The following is a 14481-nucleotide window of genomic DNA, read 5'->3' as shown; positions in this document are numbered from 1 at the left end:
GAATTACCCTAGGGAGGCTTGACGAAATGTTCCACCAGCTGATTTGGCATATAAGCAATAAAACATTCCCCACTTTTGGAAAAGGAAAGTTAAGTGAATATGATTTACAGCCATCAGAGTTTCTTTTAAGTTTTAATACACACTGTTCTCTTTGACCAATCAAATGTAACTTATATGCCACCCTTTCTTTTACCCTTTAGCTTTTTTTTCACCCTTCTTCTTTTTCTGTTTTTCTGGGGGTTTTTGAATGAGCATTTTTCTGTTAAACCTCTTTTCTTTACTTTATGATTCAATGGCAGCTCAGGATGTGAGATAAGGCCATTTAAGATCAAAGACCCTCCTCCATATCCAGTGTTCACATGCATGTTACATGTGCCTCATCACTGTTGCCCATGTGATCAGACACCAGATTCCATGAGGGAGATGCATGACTCATGGCCACTCTTACAAGCAATTCAAGATATCGCTTTCAGGCATAGTCTGTATAGAAGCTATTATTATTATTATTTACACCTGGAATTTAACTTCACTTCCTCGTTCAAACACAAGCTGTTTAATAAGGAATGGAGAATCTAAGTGATGGGATAATTGAGCAACTAATTGCTTAAACACAATATTTAACAATTTGAAAATAGATTAAGTTAAGAGTGATTATGTATGTAAGCTATAATGATTTTAAGTTCCCAGGTGGTAGTTAAATCCATCAGGTAACACTTCATTAGTATTAACAGTAAGCTGAAATATTATGGAATGAGAGAGTAAAGTAAGAAAATTGAAGCAACTGGTTACTTTAATTTGAAATATTCAATATTGACTGATTTGAGAGATCAGATTAAAACAGAGAGTGAGCTGATAGAACATCAGTGTGTACGTCATACTGTACAAGTTACAAAGGTAGTTTAGCTAGCTATATGCCTTGTTGAATTCTAAGTTGGTTTGAACCAGTGTTTCTTAATTGGGCAGAGCTGGGAAGGGGAATTTCCCATGGGGGGGGGACTTTTGTACTTCAGTGGGGAACCTTTTTGTCTCTCATTAACAATATGCTAGTCTACACATGCCCACTGTCCCTAGACATTCTCTCTGCTGTTAATTGATCTTGGAGAAACTTTTTGTGATATATTTTTCTGAAGGGGGAAACACCCTGGGGTGGCTGATTGGAAAGGGTTAACTGGGACGGAAAAAAGGTGAAGAACCGCTGGTCTACGGGAAGGGGAATTAATTTGAGAGTGGATGAAGGTTAACTACTGCTATCAAGGACAGGTTTGATGAGAGAGAGGGTTCAGAATGTCCTCAGGGTCAATTAAGGAGCCCAAGAAAATATAGGATCTATCATAATGTATTCTCCTTTACACAAAGCACTAATTCATACTTCAGAATGGGGTGAGTCTCTACAAAATGTAGTAGCCTGGCCACGTATTATTCCCTGGGTCCTGGCTGCACCTTGTTCTTGTAGGCCCCTAGTGTATGATAAAAGGACTATTGTTTTATGATAGGACTATATTTGTGGATTCACTATGAGTTTGAGGATTTTTTAAATAGGATGTTTGTTGAGGCATATATGCATCGATAAAGGTAATTAACGGATAATGCTAATTAATGTATCCAAAGGAACTAGTGACACCATAGGTTACCTTAATCCTTGTTTAAAACTGCATTACATCAAATATATGTCCCATATCTCTTACCCAAATATTCACCCCACCTATGCAAACATAGTCGTCCAATATGTAAGCAATTTAACTCCTCAATATTTCCTGAAGCATGTAGTTAAGAGATAAAGTGTAGATATCCTGAGTTATATAAATATTATAACATCAAACTTATCATGATAATATATATATATATCATGATAATATATATAAATATATATATGTAAAGTTTTTTCACTGTTCTTGATTTTCCAACTCATTACGATTTTCATTTATATATATATATATATATATATATATAGATTAACAGAAATCGCTTTCAATTAATTTGAATATGATGTGGTTAATTGTGATATGACATGGAAGTAGGTATCTGTAGATATCTCACAATTACGTGACCTCTGACCGAGTCATGTGGAACACATGTGGAACACACTATAAAGACCAGAGCTATGTCATTCAGTGTTCTTAGCTCCAAAGACCAGAAGTTACTTTGAGTTGAGTCAGAAAAGTCAAATATCAAAACTGTACAGCCAGCACTATACGCTTCCTGAATATGTTGTTTACCTTGCAAATTTAATTTGTTTGTCATACTTCCCAGTGCAACTAGTATCTGAAAATGTACAAGAAAACCTGTCCGCTCTGTGATTCCTTGCCATATAATTTGCTTCAAGCTTCCACATGACGTGGCTTATGTACAGACAAAGTGAGTTCATTTTTTCCAAGAATTTAAAGTGAGAATCAGAAAAGATCAGCTAAGTCCATCTCTTATTTCTAGCACTCACTTGTGGGCATCAACCAATTGATTCACTGGTAAGGTATTTTACAGATGATAGAATTTGTTATTCTAAAATGTTTCAATATCCTGAAAGAACAGTCTTCCTATGTGAAATATAAGACACAGAGATGATACATGGATAAATGGACATTTTCTTTTACCAAGTTTGAGCTAGCAAATCAGCTCTGCCACCAACCATCCCTTTCATAATCTTTATTAATGAATGAGAGTTAACATGACATTGTTTGTACACTGTGAAATAGTTTCGCAACTTACTGCCAAAGTAGCCAAAGTATGAATCACAGAGAATAAGGGCAATTTTGAGGCCATTTGAGATCACCTGTAGACTCCTTGAAGTTCACAGTGTGAACATTATTATCTGTCCCTTGAGTCTGTTTAAAGCTTGCAACACAAGAGTGTCAACTATTTCATTTCCTGGATGACTATGTATGTATAGTTGAAGATCACTTGAGCACTTTTTTAAATTGGTCCCATTCACTAAACTGAACTGAAATTGACCAACTTACTTATGATCATACCTAGATATTTTCCTTCTGTCCATAAATTAAACCAACCTTGACGAAATGTTCCACCAGCTGATTTGGCATATAAGCAATAAAACATTCCCCACTTTTGGAAAAGGAAAGTTAAGTGAATATGATTTACAGCCATTAGAGTTTCTTTTAAGTTTTAATACATACTGTTCTCTTTGATCAATCAAATGTAATTTATATGCCACCCTTTCTTTTACCCTTTAGCTTTTTTTTTCACCCTTCTTCTTTTTCTGTTTTTCTGGGGGTTTTTAATGAGCATTTTTCTGTTAAACCCCTTTTCTTTACTTTACGATTCAATGGCAGCTCAGGATGTGAGATAAGGCCATTTAAGATCAAAGACCCTCCTCCATATAAGAGCCATGTGAATCTATCCAGTGTTCACATGCATGTTACATGTGCCTCATCACTGTTGCCCATGTGATCAGACACCAGATTCCATGAGGGAGATGCATGACTCATGGCCACTCTTTGCAATTAAAGATATCACTTTCAGGCATAGTCTGTATAGAAGCTATTATTATTATTATTTACACCTGGAATTTAACTTCACTTCCTCGTTCAAATAGTCAGCTGTTTAATAAGGAATGGAGAATCTAAGTGATGGAGTTAATTGAACAACTTATTTTTTACACAATGTTGAACGATTTGAAATGAGATTAAGAGTGATCATGTATGTAAGCTATAATGTTTTTAAACCCAGGTGGTATTTAAATCCATCAGGTAACACTTCCTCTAGTCTTTACAGTAAGCTGAAATATTATGGAATGGGAGAATTAAGTGAGATAATTTAAGCAACTGGTTACTGTTGTTTTCCTTAACTTTTTGAGTTGCAGCTGTGGTTACAAGCAAGTGTTATACACACACACATGCACGCATACCATTACCATCACATAAATTCCTTCTGCCTCATGCAAGGAATCAAAAGTTATTTCACTAAATAACCCTTTAAATTACGTACAATAGGCTAGCACATCAGTATTCAAATAGTTCCCTCCAGAAAACCTGTGAACTTCACAGCAAAGAATAAGGTTATTATACTCAATAAGACAGACATTTACATAACAATATGAAGTTATTTCGCAATGAACTATTTGAGTCATATGCACACCTGCCATCACCATCGCACAAATTCCTCATTTTTTTTTGTGTTCTGCATCTGGCAAGGAATCAAGAACTTTATTAAACTAAATAGGCCTTTAAATTATGTATAATAGGCTAGCACATCAATGTTCACAAAGTACCGGCGGCATCCATGGAGATAGTACACTCCTGGCAGGAACCCATTGTGATTGGGCACTGATCAACCAATCAGCAGACAGGGAAAAGCCAGAGCATTATAGCTCCATTGAGAGATCTAGAAATTAAACACTCTAACGCGGTGGCTATAATCACTGTAATCCACACAGTAGACATTGAAAGCATCACTTAGGGACTTGTTAAACTTGTTAACACGTCCATACATATCTTTGTGGAAGATTGTGCGAGCCTGGAGCAATTAACAGGTACGTATCGAACCTGTTTAATCTGCTGTGTTAAGTAACGTTTAAATTCAATCGTGCTCATAGCTGGGCTTTAAAATGCATCTCTTTATTTGTTCTTAATTGTGACAGACTAGAGTTGTACTAAATCCTTGTGTATGATTTAAAAAGATTCTCACTTTACAGGAAATGCAAACAAAGCTTAATTTCTCAGTGATTGTGATATCTTAATTATTACAGTATGTAGTTGTCCGTACTTGATAGTTGAAATTGATTAGTGATGTTCAAGTATGATCTGATAAAAGTGCTTATTTAAGACTACTGAATGTTCATCCAGTCAGTTACAGTAAGGGAAATGCAGGCCTTTTCTTAAGATTTAAAATCCATTTTTTTTGGTTATATGTCTCGACGCATAACTGGTGGCATGTAGATACCCAAATAAATCATTCACGAGATGTTTGGCCATCTCTATTATGAATTATTATTTGTTCTGACACTTTGTTTGTGTATTAATGAACCGAGTACTACCCTACAATTGTTAGTGTAAGGGTATTGTGAGGCCTAACCGACTCGCCAGTTGCTTGATGGTTGGCAAATATGTATTTTACCACAATGACAAAATCATAATGGATGGTGGTTTGATAATTGTCATAGAAGCAGTGAAATATAAAATTGTGTCGTAAACCATATATGGATTTTTAATGACGTTTTAACTTGAAGTAATTTAGTGCTGTTATATATGATAAGTGAGGGTAGACTTTACTACACTCATCTGGAGTGTTAGGGCTTGCCTGAGCATGATATCAATGTTCAACAAACTTATTTTTGATTGGCCTAGAAATGAATAAATGAGCACTACCTGTTTATGAATACTTTTAAATCACATTACACACTTTGTAAGTTCAATCGACTCCCCCATAGTATAAATGGCAATATTGGACTGTTAAAAGATGTTTTCAATGAAAGTTTTCTAGCAGAAATGAAATGCTCCATGAACCACAAATGAGAAATTCCTTCATATATTGCACGAACGAATAGCAGACCTTGTTACACATCTTCCTTCAAGCAGGAACTTGCGAAGAAGCCGATCATTGGCTTATCAAAGAGGTTTTTCATCGATCAAAACCAATTCACAGCTTAGGCTTGCTCCAAAGGCCACTGCTTTACTGCTTTTATATCCTGTATAAAAATGTGAAAAGTTTGACAACAGTAGGTGTTACCATTAGTGGGGGTTGGCTAGCCTGTGAGTCCCATAAATACTTGGCAAGATGTAGATAAAGTATAGTGCAGTTTCTATTTGCCAAAGCTTAGAAAAGAGCGTGTTTTTGAAGTCCTTTAAAACTACGTAAATCACAGATGTACGAAAAACTCATGCATCATTTTTATTTGGTTCTGATTTGTTGGGGGGGGGGGGTTGGGTTTGTTCCGATTTCCGATCAAAATAAATTCGGGCCTGGATGTCTGAATGTCAAAGAATTCATTTGATATCACCATAGTGATGCCCTGAGTTGCAGATATAGGTCTTGTTATTTTATATTTACCCAAAAGTAATTATATATCAAGGTTGTTCATGGCCATTATTAAACAGAAAGAAAGAAAAAGAGACATTTCCTTATTGTCCTGGTTAGCCTTAAAAAAACAGGTGTCCTTTTCAGCGGTGGAAGTAATGACCTGAATCATTCACTAGTAAAGTAACAATAAGTACATTGTTATTGAAGTGATTTCTGTTTTGCTAAAGTGGCCTTTGTATAATTCTTATCTCTTTCATCTCCCATCTTCAGCCCACGTACTCAACTAACTCAGTCGTAACTCAGAAGTTGGCTGATTGTTATTAATAGATGAATATACTGCAATAATTATAATTGACTTATCCAGCCCACTCGCGGTTCTTTTGATTGGCAACTCGAGAATGATTGATATCTTTCCAGATCACATTCGAACATGCTCTAAACTTTCTACTTTCAAAAGTTTACTTCAAACCCATTTTTTTTCCACTTGTTCTTTTGTAAATTAATTTGCTTTCTTTGTAAAGCGCCTTGAGCAATGACTTTTGTCTACTGATTTGGCGCTATATAAGTCTCATTTATCATTTATTATATCTAAGAGACTGACTTCGGTCAGCTTGCGGCTTTGATAAGCCAATGAGGCTTCTTAGCGAGTTCATGCTTGCAAGAGGATCTAAAATACATACATACAAACATCTCATGAGCAGCTTTGTAAGAGTAGGAAGGTATAAATGAAAGTTTAGGAACAGTTGGTGGGAAAGTTTCGGAAGGTGGGAATGGAGGGGAGGGTGGAAGGAGGGTTGGAAATGACTAGAGCTGGTAGTCTTTTACCTAAGCACAATCCTTGCAGTGTGGATGTACATTTGAAATTTCTCAGGCTTTGAGAAGTGGGTAATTTAATTAGAAAAAAGGGGGGAGGGGGGAAAAGTCAAAGTAAAGACAATGTAAAGCTTTGTTAAGACCTGAAAGCTATGTACTATAATGTTATTCACCTTTCGGAGGAGTTTATAGCAAAACATCATCCATGCACAGGAAAGAACATGACTTGCCCTTCATAGAAATTTTGATTGAACATTGAGTTACATGGAGTTTTGGCCATCCCCATTGATGCCATACCTAACAGCAGCCTTTGCTAGAATTCTCGCCACAAAGGGGAGTTGCAACTCTCGACACTTTGTTTCCCCTGTCCACCACTCCCCACACCCCCCCACCCCTCAAGCTGTGGTCTCCTGAGATTTTTCAGATGAAGTGTGGTACGTGTCACCTTAACTATATTAACCTGCAAAGGGGGGTGGGGATTAAAAGTACCATAGAAATGTTGTTATTATATTGATTACAGTATAAATGATCAATACAGACATGTCACTATCAACTCCAGATATGCTGGAAATTTAGTCAACAAATTTTAAATTTTCCTTTCATATATTACAAAAATCCCCTGACAATTTTTTTCAGTTACCTACCCTTACCTACGGCACAAAAGAGGTTTGCCGCTCACTGAGGTAACTAAATGATATGCTATGATTTCAGTGGCGTAGCCAGCGGGGGGGGGGGGCAGGGGGGGCGGGAGCCCCCCAGTTGAAATGCTCGCCCCCCACTTGCCCCCCCAAATGGAATTATTGACTGAGAAAAAAAAAACTTGAATGCACACTAAATATGTTGCTGGGCCTATGTGCATATTACCATGGTTTTATGCAATTTTTTTTTTCTTTACCTTTTACCTAATTCTCTATCTGCGAAATTGGGTGGCCAAAATAAAACTCACTTCCATGGGAACATTGCCTTGAAAAAGAATTTGACCCAAGCAGCAGCGTAAAAAACGCCACTGTCTCTGTATTGTCAAATTTGGAAACGGGTTGGCAATTTAATTAAACGGTCTCCGCGGCACTCACAAGCGGAGGCTACGTTCAGTTTATGTTCACATGGTTATCCCTGATCCCTGGATTGTGTTCCGAAATGATTCACACGTGAGTGACGTGTATCGCAGAATGAATATCACATTATTTAGAAACAATTTGCATTTTGACTTGAACTTACAACATGTTTTGCTACGCCTACGCGACCAATCGCGATGTGTTTCTTGGGTTAGGTACATTCAACACAGAACCGCCTAGTAGTCTATATACGTTTGTGTTTCCGTAGTGAGCTCATAGGCCCGAGGTGACCAGACGTCCCCGATTTTCGGGGACAGTACCCGATTACAGTGTGCTGTCCCCGATGAACAAGTGTCCCCGAAAATATCCCCGATTCGTCAAAATGTTCAGGGATTTCGAAAATATCCCACATTATTAGTAATTTAGTCAAGTGTGCAGTCGCATAACGGAACTTATAACCAGTATTTCAGGTGGGCCAGTGTAAAGTGGAAACACTGTTAAAAATATGCTAGATTGATCTAGCCTAGCACTCTTTCGACTGTATAAATGGCAACTAAGCCGACACAACGACACTTATAGTGTGAGCATGAGCAAATCACAAGCTCTCAAAGAACCACGTTAAGTAAGTGGATTTCATTTAAGAAAAAGCTACATTTTTGAAAATAAAATTGATTTAAAAAGTGCTTCAAAGTATCACCATTTTACATCTAAGCACCTTAGGCACTTTAAAATTTTCCAAAGGGGAGGGGGACAGCCCTCCCCTTAAACCCCTCCCCCATATCTCGCAATAAATGTCCCTGATTTCAGTCACGAAAATATGGTCACCTTACAGTGTAATAGGGCGCGAAATTCGTCGATAAGTTCGCAGACAGTCATCAGAATAGGCGAATTAACCTTCGCTAGACTGTTTGAGTGAGCCCTAGAAAGTGCAAAAGAAGGGCCCGAATGGGGAATGATAACATCTTTTGTTGATTGGTGGGGGGGGGGGTGGTTACACTCCCAGGCAAGTCAGATATCATGCTGATCATCTTTGAATACTGACAGAAAGAGCATAGTCTATTCAGATTTTTAAAGAGAATTATCGATGACTTTTACAGTGATCTGTTTTATCGTTAATAATACCTATGTGGAAATAACATAAAACGTCAGCTAACTAGAGTGACCATCTGTACCCTACATTGCTGACACAATACCCGATTTGCCATAGTTTGTCATGCAAACTGTTTGGTATGTCTTTTGTACTAGCTTAGTCTGCCCCACCAATCATACCCTTCGCCCCCCCCCCCCCTTTGCCCCCCCTTTGCCCCCCCAGATGGAAAAGTCTGGCTACGCCACTGTATGATTTGAACACAACAATTGTAGATCTAAAAGTACATGTCTGGGATTTGTTGGACCACTCTTGTTAAGTTTAGTCAAATACTGGTGATCCGTTCACCTTCATCTAATACCTATAGTAAGTCCAGAGTTTAACCTTTCACAGCTGAGGACATTCCACTACTACTCAAATTGTAGTCTGGTTTATTTATCAATTGCACAGGCACTTAACCGTGAACTATCATTCATCATTTGCATCTCAGTCAAATTACACTTTGATTGGTTGATTTTCCAATGGTATATGTGTATACACAGACTACTTGATTAAGGAACTTAGCAACACTGCACTTGACTGCACATAACTGATTCATGATGTTAATATAGCTACGGTATTTGACGGCATGAATGAGACTCTCCCACACACGCACGCACGCACGCACGCACAGGAGAGAGTTAGTAGTATCTTTGCAGCGACTACAAACGGAGGGATGTTTATATATTTTATACTGTGTTCCAGCCACTACGGGTTTTGATCTACAGTTATACATTCCTACAGGTGTTACACAAGGGAACAGAGCTTAGAATTTACACCATTATACCTATGGTTAATTATGGAGACAATATCTTTGACTAATATTCGAGGATGAAAACGGTTTAAATTTCTAGCTGGATTTTGTGACCGTGAAGGAGTTTGTATACATACTCTATTTACTGAAGAGTTCCCCTCGATCTGAACAGTGTGGTAAGTACAGACTTCGACACACGTCCTTTCCCATTGTTATCGCTTGTTGTAGTATTTGATCTGATACAGGGCAATATAAAAGGTGATATTTTGGTAATTGAAATAGGTCAAATTTGAATTATGTAGGGCAGTTAATGCTGTGAAGATCCCTTTTAAGCCTATTTATACTATACATCATACCATGGTAGTGTGGGTGTTGAGTTACTGTATACTTATCAGTACATATTAGCCCAGCAATTTCCATTGGGTTATGCTTAAGCTTTGAGAACATCAGACATTTTTTCATTCCTTAAAGATTGACTGAAGGAAAAACCAGTTTATGAATTTAAAGTCTTGAATTACATGTCTTAAACTTGCATGTGGCCAAACAAGTCATTGATTATATGGCATACTTATTTCAGCAAATGTTCTGTGCATCTTGTTTGCAAATTGTGCAATAATTGTTATAGCAAATAATTTGTAAGACAGTAGTTTCCACAATTTCCGGACAGGCTATTTAACTGTTAACCTTGTGACAGCTCAGTTTACAATACTAACATAGGTCTATAGTCAAACAAACCTGGATATGAAGTTTCATGTGCCAAAAAATGTGAAATGAACTTGTAAGTGAAACCATGCATGGTTCTATATAAGCTGGTTCCAAACATCTAGGCTCGATTAAGTCCTGATATTTTCTTGTTAGGATGCTTATGTTTAGATTTTTATGGTGGGTTTCTAAAGTATGTGTGCTTTTTTTTCTCTTGTGTCAAATAGTTTTCTATTGTAGATACGTAATTTGTATTAAATTTTTTTTTTTTTTTTTTTTTTGGGGGGGGGGGAGGCTGTTTCTGTTTGAAGAATAATTGACTTGTATTAAGCTTCCATCAGGCGTATAGCTAGAAATTTGCCAAGGGAGGGGCGGAACTGTAGGCAAACTATCAGAGGGTAGATAAGGCATTGCAAACTATCTAAGCGTAACGCCACCATGAGTTGGCGTGAAGCGTACAAGAAAATTTTGACTGAAAATGCCTCCCAGATCACTGGAAATGGCACTTCACAGGCCTTGTAAGTGGCATCTTAGCATTTTCTCTTTTGATATTACTAGCGATATCATAAAAACATACAAAAAAATATATATATATGCTCAAGGGGGTTGGCTGCCCCCTTGGCTATGCACCTGGCTTCCATAGATTTGAAAATGCATCCTTTACTACCACAGTAATACTGAATAAGAAGCCAATTTTGAATTTAAAGTCAAGAATTATGTCAGAGACTAGCATGTGGCCTAACTATAGTGATGAATAATTTGATCATCATGTGTGGTTAAATATAAATTAGATGCAGTTTCGTGACAGGGATCATAATTGTGTTTCTTGATTAAATTTGATTTCTAAAAATCCCGCTACAGAAATCTCTCGTACTACAGACGAAAACATGTGTGGTTATAAAAAATAAACATGTGTGGTTATAAAAAATAAACATGTGTGGTTATAAAAAATAAACATGACTATTATGTCACAAAAGGTTTCAACAGTGGACTAAATTCTTTTCAGAAAGGCCTTTTAGAATACATCAGTTTTGTACAAGTCACCAGCATTGATAACTTTGGAATATTGTGTAAGTAAGAACCAACGTGAATGCATTTTGACAGGTTTATATATAGTTTGATTCATGCAGAGTGCATTGTGTTGTGTGGTACGTATACAATGCCTACAGTGCGTTAGTAATAAATGCACTTGGGGAGAAAGGTCACTATGCTAAATAAATACCTGCAAAACCATGTTACTATTAAACATTATTGTCATAATGATCAATGAACTGGCAGAGCAAAAACTAGGCCTGGCATTATATACCTGCTATATGCTAGCTCAGGCGCGTAGCCAGGAATTTGCCAAGGGAGGGGCGAAAATGTAGACAAAAATTCAGAGCAGTAGATATGGCATTGCATACTATCTAAGCATAGCGCCACCATGGTTGGCACGAAGCGTACAAAAAAAATTTTGGCTGAAAATGCCTCCCAGATCGCTGGAAATGGCACTTCCCAGGCCTTGTAAGATGCATCTTAGCATTTTCTCTTTTGAAAATACTAGCGATATCATAAAAACATTAAAAAAAATATTAAAAATATGCTCAAGGGGGGGCGGCTGCCCCCTTCGCCCCCCCCCCTTGGCTACGCGCCTGTGCTAGCTACGAGTACCATATATAGTTACGAGTACCTATGTATATGTAAATATCCTACTATATTGTGCATTGACTGCACATATAGTCCTGCACTCACCATCTTTAGCTCCAGCTCTTATCTCTTTCCCCTTCCTACTCCTCCCCCTCCTCCCCCCGCCCCTCCCTCCTGCCAAAAAGGAAGATAAATATCTCAGTGTCAGATCCTGATTGTGGAAGAGCTATAATTCTCTTCCATACGAAGGAATTTCACTGAGGATTTCAGATGCTCACTCTCGAGATCAGTCGTGAAAGTATTACTCAAAAACCACATATCAGGAAGACCTTGAAAAAGCTTTCTTAATAAGTCTTTCGTTTCTCTTTAGTAATGTTAGTTATTATATCTTGACAGTGAATTAGGGAGAAGAAAAATATCCTGCAATAATCCAATGATATGTGTTTTTTGAAAAGTAACACATGTGTGACACATTGATGGTAGTTTTATTTTTGTACCAATTATGCTAGTTACATATGATGTCTAAGGAGCCAATGCACTGCACGGTGACTTTATACAGAAGCCAATATGCAGCATGCAACTTTAGGAACAATCTTTTGTGAATTCTGTAAAAAAAAAAAAAAATTTTTAAAAAAGTCTCCCACAATTTATACTGTAGATACAATTTTGAGAAAGAACCATGTCTTTGTCCATTTTGTAGAAATTTCATAGTTTTAAATTTACCAATTAAAGAAGGGAAATTCATCTTAGTTTAAATACTGTTGTAGGCATGTTTCACAATATATACTATACCTACAATTGTTTCCACCAGGCAGCAGTGATTTGACCTTTGTTTTTCATTTAATTGATTTTGGCATTATATGTCTACTTGCGATGAGTAATTCTCCCAGTAACTGGGAAAGTCCCCTTAAAGTGACAATAAAAAGTAAGTAATAGACCGTAGAGCGGAGTTAACTTGTAACAGTACTTTCACTTGAAGAATGTTCACCCAGTTTGCCTCTGCTTTGCTATTGGTATGATTATCACAAACCAAGGGTCTTCATATTGCTGTTAAAGTTGTATGTAATAAATATATATATATATATATATATATATATATATATATATATTATGATAAAAAAAAATCACACCCATCCCTTTCCCATCACCCCCTCCTCCCCCCCCCCCCTCCCCCCACCTGCTGTGCACCTTTTTTCCACAGTCTCCATGAGCACAACCTTTCAGGCAAACTTCTTCTCCCCCATTGGTACAACCTGAAAGTTCTGATCAACTCAGCTATTGCAACAAAACTGCAATGCACCTACAGTATCTATACACAGTAGTATCCATGCATGCTGCATATTAGTTGCCACGTGGCAGTTCTTTGTAGCTTGGCCAGGAAGAAAAAAAACTCACAGGTCTGGCTATCAACCAAGTTGTTGAGGGAGTTAGGTGAATTGCAGAAGTCCTGAGAGAAATCTGTTGCAATCTTTTTTCAATAGTCTGTTTATATAGTACATTACCATCATGCCTTGTTAATCTTCCTATAGATTAGAACTGAAGCCTCAAACAAAAGGTGTGTCTCTACAATTGTGTTTTGAAGGAAAACTATAACGTAACAGGGTTTTTTATCCCTCTTGTTTAAGTTATAAAAAGGTAACATATAAGGTTAAACATAAAGGTTACATATATATATAAATATATATATATATATATATTTATATATATATATATATCCACAAGAAAAAAAGGGGGAAAAAAATGATACTTTCATTTCCAACTTTATTACTTAGAACGTTAAATCGGTTACAAAATGTTTCGAGCGTTAACACGGTTCTTCTTCAGTTGCAGTAATGAATGGAAGAAACTCGACCTTATTGGTATTTAGCTTAGCATGTATACTCATAAAAGAGAGATCTCTGTTGAGCCCATTGTTGTGTGTGTTGAGGCGTAAGATGGTTTTTAGTTCCCCGTTGCTTCTTTCATGAGCGGTTTTGAAGAAGCCGTAGAGAATGACAAATTTGAGGTCAGATAATTTGTGATTGGGGAGATTAAAGTGTTCAGCAACAGGGAAACCTGGGTTATTTTTGCGGATACTTAGTTTGTGATTATTGAAGCGAAGCCTGAACTTAGTGCTGGTTTCGCCAATATAGGTAACCTGGGGGCACTTGTAACAATACAGGAGGTAGATGACATTGGCTGAGTCGCAACCAAATCTACCAGGTCTCAGAGTGGTGCCTGAGGCCCGGTGGAGGAAAGCGGGGGGGGGGGGTCGAGGTGTGTGTACACCAAGCATCTGGGTTTGTTACAGGGGACGTTACCACTGTCAGGCTCAATACTGGGTGGGGCGAGATTAGTTCGAACCAGCACTGATCGGATGTTACGTGGTTGTCTATAGGATATATGACAGGGGGGGCTTTGAAAAGTTCAGCGATTGTGGGGTCGGAACCAAGAGT

The 14481-nt window shown here is 37.5% G+C and overlaps 1 protein-coding gene and 1 long non-coding RNA gene across 13 annotated transcripts in view; one reads left to right on the top strand and one right to left on the bottom strand.

Moving 5' to 3' along the window:
- The window catches only part of LOC139964995 (uncharacterized), a 202447-nt gene that overhangs the window by 133632 nt on the left and 54334 nt on the right, over positions 1-14481 (top strand). The window lies entirely within an intron of this gene.
- The window catches only part of LOC139964998 (uncharacterized), a 121123-nt gene that overhangs the window by 91559 nt on the left and 15083 nt on the right, over positions 1-14481 (bottom strand). The window contains exon 4 of one of the 11 annotated variants that reach the window (XR_011792138.1): positions 5457-5638. The exons of the other annotated variants lie outside the window; for them this stretch is intronic. This is a non-coding gene — a long non-coding RNA (uncharacterized lncRNA). The remainder of the gene's footprint in view (positions 1-5456; positions 5639-14481) is intronic. 11 annotated transcript variants of the gene reach the window in all.

The sequence above is a fragment of the Apostichopus japonicus genome, chromosome 23 (genome assembly GCF_037975245.1).
Source record: "Apostichopus japonicus isolate 1M-3 chromosome 23, ASM3797524v1, whole genome shotgun sequence".
Lineage (NCBI taxonomy): Eukaryota > Metazoa > Echinodermata > Holothuroidea > Aspidochirotida > Stichopodidae > Apostichopus > Apostichopus japonicus.
Note: the sequence above shows the minus strand (reverse complement) of the source record. Positions and strands in the feature narration are given on the sequence as shown.